This window comes from Micromys minutus (assembly GCF_963924665.1).
Source record: "Micromys minutus genome assembly, chromosome: 2".
Classification (NCBI taxonomy): domain Eukaryota; kingdom Metazoa; phylum Chordata; class Mammalia; order Rodentia; family Muridae; genus Micromys; species Micromys minutus.
In genome coordinates this window covers 18,198,712-18,212,120 of record NC_137971.1, presented here as the reverse complement: position 1 = coordinate 18,212,120, position 13,409 = coordinate 18,198,712, and the positions used below count along the sequence as shown (strand labels likewise).

Sequence of the window (13,409 nt, the reverse complement as noted above, 5' to 3'; positions counted from 1 at the left end):
GGCTCCTCAGGTAAGGCCAGTTGTCACACAAGCCTGATGACTGAGTACAGTCCCTAGAACTCATGTAAAGGTAGAGGGAGAGACATGACTCCACAGGGTTGTCCTCTGACTTCTATATGTACACTGTTGAATGTGTGTCTACACAGCACATCATGCATGGGCACACATGTATGTACAAACAGTAAATTAAGAAAAAAAGTCAGTCCAAGTTTTGCATTCATGATGCTTCTAGTTTATTCAGAGAAAATATATGAACAAGTATAATTTAGAAAAATATTTTAGGTACAATACTGTTTGGCATAGAACTCCAGGGTTCCATAACTTACCTTATGACTATAGATAATGAAATTAGCTAAGTACCGAAATACTTAATGCTTTCCATGGGCCAGGCCCTATTTTCAGCTGCAGAAGATGAGTGTAATACAGCTGCAGATTTCAGAAAGCACAGCCTAATACTCCGTCTCATTTCTAAAAATATAAAAGCAAACTTTTCCAGGAAGTTGTTAAAGGATTTGAAGTTAACTTGTACATTAATTCTTTTTCTCTGAGTGTTTATCTAGTTCTATGTTCATGGGTTACAAGAAACATGTTAGGGAAAATACCTATCTCTAAGAAACTTGAAGATTTGTCTGGTTTGTCCTTCGTTCGTTCCTTCCTTCCTTCCTTCCTTCCTTCCTTCCTTCCTTCCTTCCTTCCTTCCTTCCTTCCTTCCTTAAATGTTTATGTGTACATTATGTTAAGAGCTTGTGTTCAGAGGTCCCCTTGCAGCTGGATTTATAGGCAGTTGTGATCTACCTGATGTCAGTGCTGGGAAAGAATACTACATGCTGTTAACTCCTGAGCCATCTCTCTAGCCCAGGATTCTTGGGTATTAGATAACATTCATGTTGCATAAATGTAACTCACCCTCCATTAAAGAGATAGAGAGAGAGAGAGGTGAAGAACTCTGTTGTTCAGGGTAGTACCAAATTCCTGGGCTTAAGCAGTCATCCTGCCTCAGTCTTCTGGGCAGTCTACCTGGGATCTTAGGTACATGACATGCTTGACATAAATATATCATTTAAATAATGGTAAATATGTCATGAATGCCAGAAATGATGAGTGCATATGAATTCACAGAAATGTGACTCAGCTGTCTTTATAGTGATAGTTATAGGATAAAGTTGATTTTGTGATTTTTGTGATACATCTTTTGGATGAATAGTGACTGGGGCTATTTAAGCTGATATAGTTCAAGTAGAGCATTTTAGAAGTTAGAAGGAGCAGGCTATGATAGCATCCTACCTAGATTGGAAGATTTGTTTCTGAGAGTGGTAGTATTATGATTAAAATAGTAGACTGATACCAAAACATGGAGGAACTTTATTGCCAATTAAGCTTGACTTATACCTTATAAGATATAGTGAATCACTAAGAGAGTGCTGTGTTGGATGGATGTTGAACCTAGGGCCTTACACACACTAGACAAGCATTCTCCTACTGAGCTATTTCTCCAGTCCTACTAGAGGGATTTCTTAATGTCTGGACTACATTCAGCTTTAGGTCTGCCCTTTTAACTTGTATTCATAGAGGATATTATTCCACATGCTAGCTCTTCTCCTAAGTAGTTGGTTTTGAGACTTTGTAGCCATGTGAGCTATTTCCTGTGTTCAATCTCAAGGTTTTATAAGTGCCTCAGTTCTTCCCTGAGTCTTAGGTATAAGACTTTTCAGTGATGCTGCCTGCCCCTAGTCTTTGGAGGTAGAGTTTGTTTCCTTTTACCTGGCTACTAAGGATCTGGGGTAGGGCCTATTGAGACTCTTTTCTTCAGACACTTAGGCCTTTCTGGAAAGGGACATAGGGGAGTCTTGGTATTTACCCCAGGGCCTACTGTTCTCTCCTTTCAAATGTGTCTCTCACTTGTCTGAAGTCCTTCTCCTTGTATCCCCATTGGGGTCTATGGAGAAGATGCTGTATGTAGGAAGTTCCTTCATTTCTGTAGTTACTAAGAGTTCTGTATTGATCTTATGGTAACCCATATTTGATCTGTAGCTAAGTTGTTGCTGACTATTCTAGTATTCAGTGTATATCTCATGTTCCACCAGACCTTTGAAGAGCCTTTTTCTCAAATTTGAGGTATGTGTTTGTCCCTAGACTTTGGATTAATAGCTTTGTGATATGTAGAAGTACAAATTTTCTTGAAGCCAGTAACTTCTGAAACACTTCAGAATTCTGGGGAAAAAAAGATTGATATATTATCTACCTTTCATTTTATACTTGCTTACAAATGAGGATATTCTTTCTAGCTTCCTCTGCTGTAATTGCCCTCATGAGTCAGATAGCAGAGACTAAGGTAGGAAGGTGTGTGCAGGGCTGGTAAAGCTGGATAGTCTCCAAAAGTTAGGTAGCCCACAGATCAGGGTTGCATAGCCAATAAGCAATTGCCAACCTGGATATTAGAGCTGAGAGGATCAGTTTTGACCCTTAAGCTTGTTAGAGATACCACCTCTTCTTTTGTAATCTTCTTTTGTTCTATAGAGCAAAATTCTAGGACACCCAGGAATACACAGAGAAATCCTGTCTTGAAAAGCCAGGGGAGGGGAAGAGGGAGATATTTCATTAAACTTTGAGACTTCTGCATAGTGGGCAAACAGTTGAATGAAAACAGCTTCAAGATGGGAGAATATACTGTTAGAGGTGTTACTGGCCAGAGTATATAAGGAATCCTAGTAACTCATTCACAAATAGCCTGATTAAAATATGAGCAACAGGCCAAAGAAGATGCTTAAGTGTATATAAAATATGTGTGAAAGATGTTCAACAGGAAATGCTACAGTGATATACTATCCCACCCCTTTAGGATAGCTACTGTGGAAACAGCTAAATCCAAAACAAATGTGTAGAATTTAGACCTTTTCACATTGTTGGTGAGATTTGTAAAATGGCACAATTGCAATGGAAAACAGCATGAAAGTCCTCCAGAATGTGAAAAGATAGAATTACCATATAAGCTAATGACTCCATTTTTAGATATCCATTAGAAAAGATTGAAAACAGTATCTTGAAGAAGTATCTGCTTTTTCATGTCATTGCAGCATAATTCAGAGTAATGAAGATGTGAATGTAACCTTCTTCAGTAGCTAAATGAACAAAGAAAATGTATTGTGTAATAGAGGAATATAATTCAGCCTTAAAGAGGAGGGAGTTCTTCCTAATGGCACACACTACATGATTTTACTTACATGAGGTATCTAAATCAGATACATAGAAGCACATGTAGAATACTTGCCAAGGGCCGCAGAGAGGGGTAAACAAGGACTACTTGTTCAGTGAGTGTAAAATTACAGTTATGCTAGTGATCTGTTACTGGCCATTCATTCAGATATGTAAAAGATTGGGACTGGTAAGATGGCTTAGCTGATAAGGACAGCTGTCACTAAGTTTGACCTGGTCAGTACCCAGGACCCACTGACCAGGTCCTCTGACCTCTCTACTTGTACTGTGGCATCTGCACATTGCACCCACCCACAAATTAATTAAAAAATAAGATGTACAAAGGGTCTAGATAGAGCCTTGGGGGATAAAACTAATATTTTACCAAAATAGTGTAGATCTTTTTTTTTTGTTAGCTTTATACTTTATTGTATTTTTTTTCTTTTTCTTGTGACTTTTTAAAAATTAATTTTGTAACTTAGCATACAAAGTAATGAGTTTAACTCTGGCATTTTTATACATGTGTTATTACCTGTTTTCCTAATTCATCTCCCTGTCCTGTGTGAGCTGGTTCCCTTCCACCTCACTTTAGCTTTCATGTCACATGTGTTCCATTACCCACTTATCCTTCACTCCTCCAGTCTCTCTTCATCTTCTGTTCATCTTTGGCTAGACAGCTAGGCTGGTTCCATTTCCCAACTACTGTGAACAGGACAACAGTTGACATAGATGTGCAGGTCTTTGTGGTCTGGTGACTTGGTTTCTGCTGGGTACCCCCAGGTCGCATGGTAGTTCTCCTGTTAGTTTTATCAGAAGCCTCTGTAATGATTTCCTTAGTGGCTGCCTAAGTTACATCTCCCAGACATTTATAAGGGCTCCCATAGTCTCACCAGTATTTGGGGTTTGGTGGAGTTTGATTTGGTTTAGTTTTAGTTACTATAACTGAGGTAAGAGGGAATCTCTGGCAAATTTAATTTGCATTTCCCTGATGGCTAAGGATGTGGAACACATTTTCCTGTATTTATTGGTCATTGTATTTCTTTCTTTTCTTTTTTTTTTTTTTTTTTTGAGAACTGTATTGAGTCTGTTGTCCCGGTTAGTGGTTGGATGGTCTATTTTTGGTGTTTAATATTTACAGCTGCTTATATTCCAGATACCTGCTATAGAGTTGGCAAAGATTTTCTTCCCTCCATTTTATAGATTGTTTCTTCACTCTAGTAATTTCCTTTGCTCTATAGAAACTTGCATTTCTTGGAATCATCTTCAGAATTTTTTTTGCCTTTTCTGTATCTTGAAGTATTTTTGCATATTTTAGGGTCTTACACTGAAAAGTCTTGATCTATTTTTCAAATTGATTGGGGGGGGGGTGCTGGGAGATAAGAGAATCTGTTTTTATCAAGAGAACAGTGAAAACATGCTAGTGAGGATTTGGGAAAGAGGAACACTTATACATTCCTGTTGGGCACATAAACTTGTGTCACCACTGTGGAATGAAAAAAACGCTTCTCAAACAAAACCCTTAAACTAAAATTACCGTGTGGTCCATCTATACTACCCAAAGAACACTAGAAATTTAGTTTTCCAGCACAATTTGTTGAATAGGCTTTCTTCTAGTCTGTATTTTGTATGGCTGTAGCCATTAAGGGTTTATAAATAGGTCCTCTGTTGTGTTGGTTTACATGTCTGTTTTTTGTTGTTGTTGTTGTTGTTGTTGTTGTTATTTTTGGGGTTTTTTTTGTGGGGGGATATTCTCTATTTACATTTCAAATGTTATCCCCTTCCCCCCCCACTCCCATCCTGACTCCCCTTCCCCTTGCTTCCATGAAGGTGCACCCTCTCCCAATCACCCTCTCCACCTCAGCGCCTTGGCATTCCCCTAAACTGGGAAAATGAGCCTTCACTGGACCAAAGGTCTCTTCTCCCATTGAAGCCAGGCAGTGCTATCCTGTTACATATGCAACTGGAGCCATGGGTCTCCCCATGTGTGCTCAATGGTTGGTGTTTTAGTCCCTGGGAGCTCTGGAGGGTTTGATGATTGATAATGTTCTTCCCATGAGGTTGCAAACCCTTTCAGCTCCTTCAGTCCTTTCTTTAGCTCCTTCTTTGGGATCCCTGTGTTAGTCCAAAGGATAGCTGCAAGCATCCGAAACTGTATCAGTGTGACTCTGGCAGAGCCTCTGAGGAGGCATCCATATCTGACTCCTGCCAGTAAGCACTTCTTGGCCTCAGCAATATTGTTTGGGTTTGGTAGCTGAATATGGGGTGGATCCCTTGGTGAAGCAGTCTCTGAATGATTTTTTCCTTCAATCCCCGCTCCTCTATTTGTCCCTGGATTTTCTCCTGTGAGTGTTATGTTCTCCCTTCTAGGAAAGACTGAGGCATCCACATTTTGATTTTTCTTCTTTTTGAGCTTCGTAAGGTCTGTGAATTGTTTCTTGGGTATTCAAAGCTTTTTGGGCTAGTATCTGTTTATTAGTGAGTACATATCATGTGTGTTCTTTTGTGACTCGGTTACCTCACTCAGGATAATAGCATGTAGTTCCATCCATTTGCCTAGAAATTTCAGGAAGTCATTGTTTCTAATATCACACTTGTTTGCATTCTGTTTGTCCCTAACTATTGCACATTCTTACATCAGGGCACTTTCCAACCCTTTCCAGTGAGGTACTTATTACTCCACACATGAAAGAATCTCATTGTTACCTACAACCTGTATCTTGCTAAATTTAGTTTTAAAAAAAATTGTGGAGATCTTTTGTCCTTTGGGTTAGGTGTTTTTTCCTAGTTTGTTTGGTTTTGTTTTGTTTTTGTTGACATTTCAACACATTTACTTAGTATGGTTGTTCTTGCCTTTTCAAAAATATTCTGTGCTTCCTTTGGAGATCCTAATACTCCTTTTTGCATTCTGTGTTTTTCCTCCTCTAATGGCCATACTTCCTCATCCTCAACTCCAAGTATTAGAGTCCCCCATGGCTTTTCCTCCAGACTTGTATCTGCTATTACCAGGCAGTCTTTGCTTTGGCTCTTCATTTTTCACACATGCTCATCATCAGTTATTCCACGTCCTTGAAGGGTTAGATCAGTTTTCCCATTGCTTGTACAAGGAAATCTGGTTAGGCACTCAAATTTAGTATGAGACTCTAGATTATTTCTTTCTCTAAGCTTCACATCTTAATATATGCAACTAATACCACAGTGAGTCACACCAGAACTTAGTGACTCCTTTCTTCCTTTTACATGCCCTCTTTAGCTCACTACATTTTGTTAGTCTCCCTTTCAAAATCTGTCATTAATCTGCTTTTTATGAGGTCCTCCATATCTACTTAGGCATGCTGTAATAATTAGTAGCAGGTTTGTACTCATGTATGCTAAAACATCTTTAGTAAAGTCCATTCGGGTGGTGTCCAGTAGTTTCTGAACATATTGAAAGTAAAATCCAAAGCTCTATCATAGCCTGTAGACCCCATTTCTTTGGGCATAGGATGTGCCTTAGGACTTTTGTACTTGTTCTTTTTTCTTAGACCTTCCCCCACAATTTATGTGCCATAATGACTCAGTTCAGTATGAGGTAAGGTGTTGACTGTTTGGGGTGGTCTTCCTGCTTTATCACATAGCTGTTTTCTTCTGAAATAGCCATATACACCTCATTAGCCTATTGTCCATCCTTACTTAGTTTTATTATGTGACATTTCTTGCTCATACGTCAGTGACATATGTTTGAATATTTATTATTTTTACCATTGAAATATTTGTTTCATGATGTTGGGAGCTTGTATTCATTATTATGTTTCTAGTGCTTAAGACAATATTTAGTATATAGTAAGTACTCACTAAATGTTTGTGCAGTGAATAAATGAATGGGTCCCAAATCTCAGTTGTTGTTTAGAGGAGAGCACCACCCATTGAAAGGTTCCTTTTCAATTTAAAGATCATTTAAATTTAATTACTTATTTAGTGCCAAGTAGATTAACATTGTAGATTCAAAGGAAAAAGAAAGAAAAAACTCACTATTCTATAGTAAAGAGGAAAACAATTGCTTTTTTTCTTACTTTATTTAAAAATACAGAGATATGTGTACAGATTTTTAAAAGCATTTTTGCATAAAACTATATGAATATATTTTTGTCAGTACTTGATTTTTTTTTTAAAAGGTTTGATAGTATGCATTGAAATCTTACTAGTTACCATAAGCATAAAGTACATGTAAAACAAAACATAACATGGAAATAGTCAAAGTTTTCTTGGTGTGTATAGATTAAACATAATGATTTTTAAATACCAAAAATTGCCACATGGCTATCTTCTTATGGTTTTTTTTCCCCCCCTCTAAGAAGGACTGAGGCTTCCACTTTTTAGCCTTTCTCTTTTTGAGCTTCATATGATCTGTTAATTGTTTTTTGAGTATTTAGAGCTTCCTGGGGCTATCCAATTATCAGTGACTGCATATTATGTCTGTTCTTTTGTGATTGGGTTACCTCACTCAGGATGATATTCTTTAGATACATCCATTTTCCTAGGAATTTCATAAAGTCATTGTTTCTAGTAGCTGAGTAGTACTCCATTGTGTAAATATACCACAATTTTTGTATCCATTCATCTACTGAAGGACATCTGGGTTTTTTTTCCAGGTACTGACTATTATAAATAAGGCTGCTATGAACATGGTGGAGCATGTGTCCTTATTGTATGTTGGAGTATCTCTGGGGTATATGCCCAGAAGTGGAATAACTGGGTTTTCAGGTAGGACTATGTCCAATTTTCTGAGGAACCACCGGACTGATTTCCAGAGTGGTTGTACCAGCTTATAACCCCACCAACAGTGGAGGAGTGTTCCTCTTTCTCCCCATCCTCACCAGCATATGCTGTCATCTGAGTTTTTGATCTTAGCCATTCTGACTGGTGTGAGGTGGAATCTCAGGGTTGTTTTGATTTGCATTTCCCTAATGACTAGGGATGTTGAGTATTTCCTTACATGCTTCTCAGCCACTCTATATTCCTCAATGGACAATTCTTTGTTTAGCTCTGTACCCCATTTTTTAATAGGATTGTTTGATTCTCTGGAGTCTAACTTCTTGAGTTCTTTGTATATATTGGATATTAGACCTCTTTCAGATGTGGGGTTGGTAAAGATCTTTTCCCAATCTGTTAGCTGCCGTTTTCTTTTCTTGACAGTGTACTTAGCCTTACTAAAACTTTGCAGTCTCATTAAGTCACATTTATCAATTCTTGATCTTAGAGCACAAGCCTTCGGTGTTCTATTCAGGAAAATTTCCCATGTGCCTATGTGTTCTAAGGTTTTCCCTACTTTCTCTTCTGATAGTTTCAGTGTACCTGGTTTAATGTGGAGATCTTTGATCCACTTGCACTTGAGCTTTGTACAAGGAGATAAAAAAGGGTCTATTTTCATTCTTCTGCATGCTGAATGCCAGCTGAACCAACAGCATTTGTTGAAGAGGCTGTCCTTTTTCCATTGAATGTTTTCAGCTCCTTTGTTAAAAATCAAGTGACCATATGTGTGAGGGTTCATTTCTGGATGTTCTATTCTGTTCCATTTTTTCTACCTGCCTATCTCTGTACCAGTACCATGCGGTTTTTAACACAATTGCCTTGTAATATAGCTTGAGGTCAGGGATGGGGAGTCCCGCAGAAGTTTTCTTGTTGTTGAGAATAGATTTTGATATTCTAGATTTTTTGTTATTCCAGATGAATTTGCAAATTGTTTTTTCCAACACTATGAAGAATTGAGTTGGAATTTAGATGGGGATTGCATTGAATCTGTAGATTGCTTTTGGTAAGATGGCCATTTTCACAATGTTGATCCTTCTAATCCATGAGCATGAGAGATCTTTCCATCTTCTGAGATCTTCAATTTTCTTCTTCAGAGATTTGAAGTTCTTGTCATACAGGTCCTTCACTTGCTTAGTTAGAGTCACACCAAGGTATTTCATATTGTTTGTGACTATTGTGAAGGGTATCTTTTCCCTAATTTTTTTTCTCAGCATGTTTGTCTTTTGAGTAGAGGAAGGCTACTGATTTGTTGGAGTTAATTTTATATCCAGCCACTTTGCTGAAGTTGTTTATCAGCTGTAAAAGTTCTCTGGTGGAATTTTTGGGGTCACTTAAGTATACTATCATGTCACCTGCAAATAGTGATATTTTTACTTCTTTCTTTCTGATTTGTAACCCTTTCATTTCCTTTTGCTAACTTATTGCTCTGGCCAGGACTTCTAGTACTATGTTGAATAGGCAGGAGGAGAGTGGGCAGCCCTGTCTAATCCCTTATTTTAGTGGGATTGCTTCACGTTTCTTGCTGTTTAGATTAATGTTGGCTATTGGTTTACTGTATATTGCTTTTATTGTGTTTAAGTATAAGCCTTGGATTCCTGCTCTTTCCAAGACTTTAAACATAAAGGGATGTTGATTTTTGTCAAATGCTTTCTCAGCATCTTGTGAGATGACCGTGTGGTTTTTTTTCTTTGAGTTTGTTTATACGGTTGACTATGTTGATGGATTTCAGTATATCAAACTATCCCTGGATCCCAGGGATGAAGCAAGCCTTCTTGATCACGGTGAATGATTGTTTTGATGTGTTCTTAGATTCAGTTTGTAAGAATTTTATTGAGTAATTTTGCATCAATGTTCATAAGGGAGATTGTTCTGAAGTTCTCTTTCCTTGTAGGGTCTTTGTGTGGTATAGGAATGAATATTGTGGCTTCCAAGAATGAGTTGGGTAGTATTCCATCTGACTCTTTTTTGTGGAATAGTTAGGAGAGTATTGGTATTAGGTCATCAATAAATGTCTGATAGAATTCTGCACTGAACCCATCTGGATCTGGGCTCTTTTTGGTTGGGAGACTTTTTATGACTGCTTCTATTTCTTTAGGTGTTATGTGACTATTTAGATGGTTTACCTGGTCCTGGTTTAACTTTGGTATCTGGTATCTGTCTAGGAATTCATACATTTCATCCAGAATTTCCAGTTTTGTTGAGTATAGGCTTTTGTAGTAGGAGCTGATAATTTCTTGAATTTTCTCAGTTTCAGTTGTTACGTCTCCACTTTCATTTTTGATTTTGTAATTTGGATATTCTCTTTTTGCCCTCTAGTTAGTCTGGCTAAGGGTTTATCAATCTTGTTAATTTTCTCAAAGAACCAGCTCTTGGTTTTGTTGATTCTTTGAATGGTTCTTTTGTTTCCACTTGGTTAATTTCTGCTTGATTATTTCCTGCTGTCTCTTCCTCTTTGGTGTACCTTCTTCTTTTTGTTCGAGAGCTTTCAGCTGTGCTGTCAAGTTGCTAGTGTATGCTCTCTCCAGTTTCTTTTTGGAGGCACTCAGAACTATGAGTTTTTCTCTTAGTACTGCTTTCATTGCATCCCATAAGTTTGGGTATGTTGTGCTTTTATTTTCATTAAATTCTAGAAAATCCTTAATTTCTTTCTTTATTTCTTGTTTGACCATGCTGTCGTTGACTAGAGCATTGTTCAACTTCCATGTATATGTGAGCTTTTTTTGTCCTTGTTGTTATTAAAGACAAGCCTTAGTCCATGGTGTTCTGATATGATGCATGAGAGTATTTCAATCTTCTTATATCTATTGAGGCTTGTTTTGTGACCTACTATATGGTCAATTTTGGAGAAGGTGCTGTGAGGTGCTGAGAAGAAGATGTATTCTTTTGTTTTAGGGTGAAATGTTCTGTAGATGTCTGTTAACTCCAATTGGTTCGTAACCTCTGCTGTTTCACTGTGTCTCTGTTCAGTTTCTGCTTCCATGATCTATCCATTGATGAGAGTGGTGTGTTGAAGTCTCCCACTATCATTGTGTGTGGTGCAATGTATGTTTTGAGCTTTAGTAGGGTTTCTTTTATGAATATGGGTGCTCTTGTATTTGGAGCATATACATTAAGGATTGAGAATTCATCCTGATAAATTTTCCCTGTAGTGAGTAAAAAGTTTCCTGCCTTATCTTTTTGATAACTTTTGGTTGAAAATCTACTGTATTGGATATTAGAATGGCTACTCCAGCTTGTTTCTTGGGGCCGTTTGCTTGGAAGGTTTTTTTTTCCCAGCCTTTTACTCTGAGATAATGTCTGTCTTTGTCTCTGAGATGAGTTTCCTGTATGCAGCAAAATGGTGGATTCTGTTTATGTATCCAGTCTCATAGTCTATGTCTCTTTATTGGGGCATTGAGTCCATTTATGTTAATAGATATTAAGAAATAGTGATTGTTGTTTCCTGCTATTTTTGCTGTTAGAGGTAGAAGTATGTGTGTATGTCTTACTTCTTTTGGTTTTCTTGCTTAGTTATTTTCTTGCTTTTTCTAGGAGTAGTTTTTCTCCTTGTATTGGGTTTTCCATTTATTATTCTTTGTTGGGCTAACATTTGTGTTCTCTTAGTGTCTGTATAATGTATGTCCAGGATCTTCTAGCTTTCATAGTCTTTATTGAGTAGTCGGGTGTATTTCTGATTGGTCTGCCTTTATATGTTACATGTCCTTTTTCTCTTACTGCTTTTAGTATTCTTTGTTTTGAACACTTGATGTTTTGACTATTATGTGTCCATAAGAATTTCTTTTCTGGTCCAATCTATTTGGAGTTCTGTAGGCTTCTTTTATGTTTATGGTCTCCTCATTCTTGAGGGTAGGAAAGTTTTCTTCTACGATTTTGTTGGAGATATTTACTGTGCCTCTTAGTTGATATTCTTTGCCCTCTTCTATTCCTATTTTCCTTAGGTTTGGTCTTCTCATTGTGTCCTGGATATCCTGTACATTTTGGGTTAGGGGCTCTTTAGTTTTTGCATCTTCTCTGACTGATTTGTCTATGTTTTCTATGTTGTCTTCAGCCCCTGAGGTTCTCTCTTCCACCTCTTGTAGTCTGTTGGAGATGCTTGCATCTGTGACTCCTGATTTCTTTTTTAGGTTTTCCATCTCCAGGGTTGTCTCTTCTGTTTTCTTTATTGTTTCTCTTTCCATTTTCAATTTCTTCATCTGTTTGGTTGTGTTTTCCTGTAGTTCTTTGAGTGATTTTTGTGTTTCCTCTTTAAGAGCTTCTATTTGTTTATGCGTGTTCTCCTCTGATTGTTTAAGGGAGTTATTCACGCTCTTCTCGAAGATCTCCATCATGGTCTTGAGGTATGATTTCAGGTCTGAGTCTTTTTCTGGAGTGTTTGGTGATCCACTGCTTGCTGTGGTGGGAGAGCTGGGTTCTGACGTCGCCAGGTTGTCTTGGTTTCCATTGCTTAAGTTCTTTTATTTTCCTCTTGCCATCTTGTCATCTATGATTATACGTGGTCTTGTTGTCAGTGACTGGCACCTGTCTCTCCTGTGGATCTGAGGGCCTGTGGGCTCAGGAAGAAAATTGCTTCTGAGTGTTTGGCTTTTTGTGGGCAAGCAGTGAGTTCTGTCTTTGTGGGCTCAGGTGTGGGAGCTCTTGTGAGGCTGTTCTGGGAGCTAAGCCCTCTACCCACAGGTCTTGAGTACTACTGGAGGCGGCGGTTGGCTCTTTCTCTAGGCCAAAATAGATCCTTTTTCAGAGGGCACAGTACTCTCTGCTCTCTAAGAACTCCTGGTGTGTTCTCCTGGGGCCTATTTGCCAGGCTCACCTCTGGTCCAGGTGTAAGAGGGCCTGTGGAGCTGATCTTCAGGTACTGCCTTTCCCTGGCAGATTCCTCTGACAAAGGCCTGGGTCTTACTGTGGGCTGGAAAGGGTTCTTTTTCACAAGTACAGCCACGCACTCTGTGCAATCTCACCAGGCCTGTGCCTCCGGATCTCTGCTGGTTCAGGTGGAGAACAATTGCTTTAATAAAGGCACATGATTGGCAACTTAAGCAGAGGACCTTGACCTTCCAGTTACAATCAGTGATGAATTTATAAAAGAGGTGACTTTTTTCAGATAAGAGTTGAGGAATGAGGGTGAATGCATATCTGGTTGAGGAGAATATAATGTATTTTAAATGTTGGAGGTAGCAGAAGAGAATTGGGCTGTTTCTAGTATAGTGGTTCTCAACCTTCCTAATGCTGTGACCCTTTAATACAGTTCTTCATGTTGTGGTGACCCTCAACCATAAGATTTATTTTGTTGCTATTTTATAATATAATTTTGCTACTGTTAAGAATCATAATGTAAATATTTGGTATGTGACTCCCCCCCCCACCGTGTTATGGTTGAGTACCACTGTTCTGGTTCATCTAGAAGTACCAAAATTATAACAAAACAAATCTGA

At 38.3% G+C, this 13,409-nt stretch overlaps 1 protein-coding gene across 3 annotated transcripts in view; it reads left to right on the top strand.

The window, feature by feature from the left end:
* The window catches only part of R3HCC1L (R3H domain and coiled-coil containing 1 like), a 78,896-nt gene that overhangs the window by 22,784 nt on the left and 42,703 nt on the right, over positions 1-13,409 (top strand). The window lies entirely within an intron of this gene.